This window comes from Oryctolagus cuniculus, chromosome 7 (genome assembly GCF_051225735.1).
Source record: "Oryctolagus cuniculus isolate XC-2025 breed Fujian yellow rabbit chromosome 7, ASM5122573v1, whole genome shotgun sequence".
In the NCBI taxonomy this organism is placed as follows: Eukaryota; Metazoa; Chordata; class Mammalia; order Lagomorpha; family Leporidae; genus Oryctolagus; species Oryctolagus cuniculus.
Window position 1 is genome coordinate 157853073 of NC_142873.1, and position 6295 is coordinate 157859367.

Sequence of the window (6295 nt, forward strand, 5' to 3'; positions counted from 1 at the left end):
AGGTGATAATTAAAAGCAAACATCTTTAGGGCCAGCGCTGTGGCATAGTGGGTAAAGCCACTGCCTGCAGTGCCGGCATCCCATATGGGCACCAGTTCAAGTCCCGGCTGCTCCACTTCTGATCCAGCTCTCCGCTATGGCCTGGGAAAGCAGTAGAAGATGGCTCAAGTGCTTGGGCCCCTGCACCTGCGTGGGAGACATGGAAGGAGGCTCCTGGCTCCTGGCTTCAGATCGGCACAGCTCTGGCCATTGCAGCCAACTGGGGAGTGAACCAGTGGTTGGAAGACCTCTCTCTCTCTCTCTCTCTCTCTCTCTCTCTCTCTGTCTCTCCTTCTCTCTCTGTGTAACTCTGACTTTCAAATAAATAAATAAATAAATATTTTTTTAAAAAAAAGCAAACATCTTTAAAAAGAGCATGGAAAAAATAATTTAAAGATAAGTTTATTTTGGTACAAAACAGTTTTGAAATCCGCTCACAGCTTTTTCATAATGCACACTTTCTAAGAGTATGAACAAGCGGCAGGTGAAGGAAGGATTGGAAGTTCTAGGCATCTGGAACTAAGTGGGGAGTGTGTGTGTGTGCGCGCATGCATGTGTGTGCGTGTGTGTGTGTGCACACATGTGTGTGTGCATGTGTGCACACATGGGCTGACGGGGACCCGTGACTTGCAGTCCCTTCAACCTCATAGGTGCAGCCCCAACCCATCTGCTTGCAATTTCACAGCCACCCCAACACCCTGTCCAACTGCCAAGTCACCCCCGACCGTGTGTTCCGGGTCGGGGGTCATCAGCTCCACTCCTCCACTTGTAGATAAATGAGCCTGTTTGTGGCAATGGACCAGAGCACGCCAAGCATTTTGGAAGCCAGCCCAGAAGGCAGGAGGAGCAGAGGAGAGGCCAGTCTTTGGGGGACCTGTGCCCCTGTTCATTCATCTTCAACGGAGCAGACGTCAGGAGACAACTGGAGCCCACGGCACCCCCGCGGATGCCGGCAAGGCCACGATGCCCCATGATGGTGCATGGCAAAGTCTGACCACATCCGTCACCCCAGGGGCTGCTGGGAACAGGTGCAGAAGGCAAGCCAAGGACATGAGGCAGGCTCGGCCACACGCTTCCCCGCCCAGAGCAGGCGCCCGTGCCTCACCTTCAGAGGGTCAGCGCCACAGCCCCTGAGCCTCCTCTGCAAGGAGAATCGGCTGCCCCCTCCCCGGCCACCACCGCCCCTGCCGCAGGCTCTATTCAAACCTCCCTCCTGTCCTCGTGCAGCTGGCCACGTGTCTGGAGGTGTGGCTTTCTCACCAGCTCGCAAGCCCCTTGGTGCAGGGACTGAGGCTCAGCCAACTTTGTACCAGGTACTTGACACTCAGGGTTTGCTGGACGAGTTGACTGACGGGTGCGTGGAACAGAAAACACGGCATGGTACTAGCCACCATCCTGTGGCTGTGGCTGGCTGTGAGGAGCTGTGGCTGGCTGTGAGGGGCTGTGCTAAGTCGCCGAGGGGCGCTCTGTTCTCACAGCAGCCCGAGTTTCTGATAAGAAGCCTGAACTGGCACCTGCACTCTCGCCGCCATCCCGCCAGAGGGTCCAGGCCGAGACTCACGGCTCACCACAGCGACGCTGGCTCCCAGCTCCCCTCGCCTCATCGCCTCCTGGGGGACACTGCTGCCTTTTCTCCAAGCCTTGGTTCATTCATCCACAAATTGGGGTGACAGTCCCGTCTCACAGGTTGCACCTGTTAGGGCCGAGCCGGGACCCTGCGGCTCTTGGGTTTCCGGGGGTCGCGTCTTCCTCGGTTCTCTGGATTAAGCCCATGGAGGACCCCAACCACAAAGCCTCTTTCTTGGCAGCTCTGCCTGCCCTACCCTGCACCTGCTCCTCTGAGCACTGAAGATTACACTCATTCTGTTTTTGTCTTCTGTTGCTGCTGGGGGCTCACCCCCTAGACTCGCTGGGATGTGGCTTCCTGTGTTGGCAGGGACCCAGTCTAACTACCAGGTTGACTCATGCCGCTCAGCAGGGGCAGCCAGGGGTCCCATTCAGAACCTCCTCCCCCTGCCTTTTCTCTGCTCTCCTGCCTGGCTCGGAGAAGACCTGCTCCCTCTACTAAAGCCACCCGAGCATTCGCAACAGCCTGGGGGCTGTCAGACCCCAAAGCCACCAGTCCCAGACCCCAATGCTAGTGGGGAGAATGGGTTAAGGAGGAGTCCTGGAAACCTGGCTGTAATAGGACTCTCAGCTGACCCCACCCATTCTATTAGAGTGGGCTTCTTGGAAAAGGAGAGATGCAAACTAACGTTGAAATAGGGGAAAAAAAAGAAAAACAAATGGGGGTTGGGGAGACGCAGCAGGTGAAGCCCCTGCTTGTGAAGCCGGCATCCCATACAGGCGCCCATTCGAGTCCTGGCTGCTCCACTTCCAATCCAGCTCCCTGCCAATGGCCTGGGAAAAGCAGGGGAAGATGGCTCAAGTGCTTGGGCCCCTGCACCTGCGTGGGAGGCTTGGAAGACGCTGCTGGCTCCTGGCTTTGGCCTAGCCCAGCCCCAGCAGTTTCAGCCATCTGGGGAGTGAACCAGTAAAATCAACAGATGGAGGGTGTCTCTCTCCCTCCCTCCCTCCCTCCCTTCCTCCTTCCCTCTGTCGCTCTGCCTTTCAAATAAATAATGTTTAAAAAGAAAGAAAGGGGCTGGCACTGCGGCTCAATAGGCTAATCCTCAGCCTGTGGCGCCAGCACCCCAGGTTCTAGTCCCGGTTGGGGCGCTGGATTCTGTCCCGGTTGCCCCTCTTCCAGTCCAGCTCTCTGCTGCGGCCCGGGAGTGCAGTGGAGGATGGCCCAAGTGCTTGGGCCCTGCACCCCATGGGAGACCAGGAGGAAGCACCTGACTCCTGGCTTCAGATCGGCGCAGTGCACAGGCCGTGGCGGCCATTTGGGGGGGGGGGGGACCAACAGAAGGAAGACCTTTCTCTCTGTCTCTCTCTCTCACTGTCTACCTCTGCCTGTCTGGAAAAAAAAGGAAGGAAGGAAGGAAGGAAGGAAGGAAGGAAGGAAGGAAGGAAGGAAGGAAGGAAGGAAGGAAGGAAGGAAGGAAGGAAGGTGGAAACAGCAAGGAAGTCTGGATGAAGGCAAAGTAGAGAAAACCAGGTGTTTTATTAGAAGTGAGAGCAGGAGGGGGTGAGGGAAGGAGGAGACGGGGTGGGGGCAGCTGGACGGCACCCACCACCAGCTGCTGCCCCCTCGCCTCCCGGCCTCCCTCCCTTAGCCTACTCTGCTAGTCCTGCTGCTATGGTTGCAAATCAACCTCTCACTGGACTCCCCCGTAGATCATATCTGGAGGGTCCACGGGCCCTGAGCAAAAGGCAACCACCAGCAGCACACAGCCCCCAGACCCCTGGAGCCCACTGTGCCAGCATCAAAATCCCTAAGGAACATGCTGGTCTCGCCGAGCCACCCACGAGGGCCGCGGCCACTGCTGGGCGCAGGCTGAACACGCACCTCTCAGTCTGTAAGAACCTTTACCCCAACCCCTGCAGAGCTTGGGAATTACGCCAGGGCTGCCCGGCTCCCCGCTCTGGCTCAGCAGTAAACTCCTCCTTCCTTCCATCACCCCAGGTCAGTGGCTGCACGTGGGCAAGAGGACCCAGCGTGGGGGTTCCGTAGCTGCCCCTCCACCAGTTCACCTGCGTGCAAGATCCGTCAGGACCCAAAAGCCAGGAAGGCAGGGGGCACGCGGGCAGGGGTGAGGAGGGGTCTCGGAGCGGGTGCTCTGGTGCAGGGCAGCCACAGCCCGGAGAAAGCCGCTCTCTGGAAAGAAGCAGCCGCGACCTGGGGAATGAATGGCCTTGCTAATTGGCCATTTCGGTTTTTTATGTATTTTCATTAGCAAGATAAAATAACAACTAATCATGTAGCTGTCTCCTCGTTTGGGAAATAAATGCTCATTAACCACCTGAGTGTTCTCTCGCAGGCCCACGGCTGGGCTGGGGAACAGCAGGGCAGGGGCGAGATGTTCCTGCCACGTGGGCTCCGACCTCAGACCCCAGACACAGGTGCTCCCCGGGGCCCAGGACGCCCAGCACCTGCCTAGGGACACTTCTCAAGGAACCAGAACGTTCTTCCTTGGCCCCAGAGAGTCTCAGTCATTTCTCCTCTCCTGCAGCAGACCCCCCCTCCTCAGACCCTGTCCCGACAACTGTCTTGAGACAGGTGCAGGGGAGGGGGTGGGGAAGCCAGGTCTCCATGGTGACCCCTCGCGCTCTGGCTCCCATCCAGAAGAGGGGGAAGGGCGGAGGAGGTCTGGTTGGCGGGGAAGTGGGGCAAGGGAGCCGGTTACCTGGGCAACTCCCTGAGGTCCCAGGCAGGGGCTGGCTCCCACGGAGGGGAGGGGCCGGTGTTGTCATGGAGATGCCCAGGCAGCTGAGCAGGGAGGAGGCCTGGCTCCCCTCACAGCCCCGGGGCCGGGGAAGCGGAGCTTCAGGCGCCTCTCAGGATGATGCTGATGAAAAGCGTGGCAGCTTGCTGGGAAAGAAAGTTCCAGAAGACAGTGTGCTCTCCCCTTGCACCCCCAACTCACTCTGCCCTTGCTCTGCCCCCGCCTGGAGAATCAGCTGGCGCCGGCGCTCACCCTGTAGCTGGGGCCCTGTCTCTCCACCCCGCGGCCCTTCTTTCTCAACCATGCAGATCACTTGAGGCAGCGGCTGTCCCAGGGTTGCCATGACGACCAACCAAGCCTTTGGTCTCTATGACGACAAGCTCTCCAAGTTATTTTTATTTATTTATTGGGAATTTCAAAGGATTTTCCACTCCCTTGCCCAGGCTTGGCATTCGGGAGATTGGGGTGGGACCATCGCTCTCAGCCTGGAAAAAAGGAACAAAGTCAAGGCGCGCTGGCGACAGCAGAGTGCAGCGGAGAGGCAACCAGGAGACCTGTGTTGAGTGAGTGAAGGAAGGCAGGAAGGAAGATCTGGGGCCCCTGGGCGAGAGCCTCCTTCCTCATCCTCAGCCTGGAGGTAGCCCCACCCCCAGCCCCCCTCCCGTTTTCCAGGGGAATGGCCTTGTCTTCAGAGACACCCTCAGAACGGTGGGCACCCGTGAGAAGCAGCTCAGCGGCGCGAGGCAGGAAAAATGTGTAAACAAATTCATCGCACACCGCACCGGGGCTGCAGCCGTCAGCTCGCGCGTTGCCCTGGCCACAGGCGGGAGTAGAGTGGAGCGCGGCTGCGTGGCCTCCATCTCCCCAGGCCACGGGGGAGACGTGGACTCACCTGCCCAGGACCAAAGAGCCACAAGGGATGTTGGGGGCTGGAGGCCTAACCCCCAGCGGCTGCCCGCATGCCTTCCAGGAAGAGCGCTCTCCTGAGCCGAGCCCCGGATCAGCGCTCTCCGTGCCTCTGTCGTCTCCACCTCCCTCTCTCTCTGTGTTGCCATGAGCCGTGCCTGCTCTCCCACAGCTGGCAGGGCGCTCACAGGCACGCCTCTGCCCTCCCACAGGGTGCACAGCCGGTGGCTTTTCCCTGCACATCTGAAGTTAGGAGCGGCCCTGAGACTTTCATGAAGTGGAAGCAGGAGTGACATGTGGCATTTGTGTTTTTTTTTTTTAAAGATTAATTCATTCATTTGAAAGGAAGAGTGACAGAGAAGGAGAGGGAGTCAGAGAGAGGTCTTCCATCCGCTGGTTCATTCCCCAAATGGCTGCAACGGCCAGGGCGGGGCCAATCCGAAGCCAGGAACCAGAAGCTTCATCCGAGTCTCCTACATGGGTGCAGAGGTTCAAGGACTGGGCCGTCTTCCACTGCTTTCCCAGACACATTAGCAGGGAGCAGGATCGGAAGTGGCACAGCTGGGACTGGAACCGGCATCCATATGGGATGCCAGCCCCGCAGGCGGCAGCTTAACCTGCTACGCCACAGTGCCAGCCCCACAGATATAGATATACTTCTGTATCCTCCTAAAGTCGAGAACTCGCAGGTTGAGCTATCATGAGTCAGGCGCTGGATGCACTCAATGTTTCCAGAAGGAAATGAAGAAAGGAGAGATGGAGGAGACAGGGGAGGGGTCACCTGACATGAACTTGGACCTGGGGGAGGAGCAGAGACTTCAGGACCCAGCAACACCCTCCTGGAACAGGCTGGGTGAGTGGGTCCCCGCAGCTCAGGCGTCCCCGTGCCCACCGGGATCCCACGGGCCTGGGAGTCCCTCCCCGGCTGTCGCAGGGCAGCCCAGGGCCAGGAAGCAGAGAGCAATTTCCCCTCCAGCTGAAGACTTTTCTCAAGCAGATGAATAATTCATTGTAAATGACTT

At 58.4% G+C, this 6295-nt stretch overlaps 1 long non-coding RNA gene across 1 annotated transcript; it reads right to left on the reverse strand.

Moving 5' to 3' along the window:
- Nucleotides 1-432: 432 nt before the first annotated feature.
- On the reverse strand, nucleotides 433-5887 carry LOC149125841 (uncharacterized). Its single transcript, XR_016210266.1, has 3 exons — nucleotides 5260-5887; nucleotides 4620-4852; nucleotides 433-4513 (listed from the first exon to the last, which is right to left on the reverse strand). It is a non-coding gene; the product is annotated as an uncharacterized LOC149125841 (long non-coding RNA).
- Nucleotides 5888-6295: the final 408 nt, after the last annotated feature.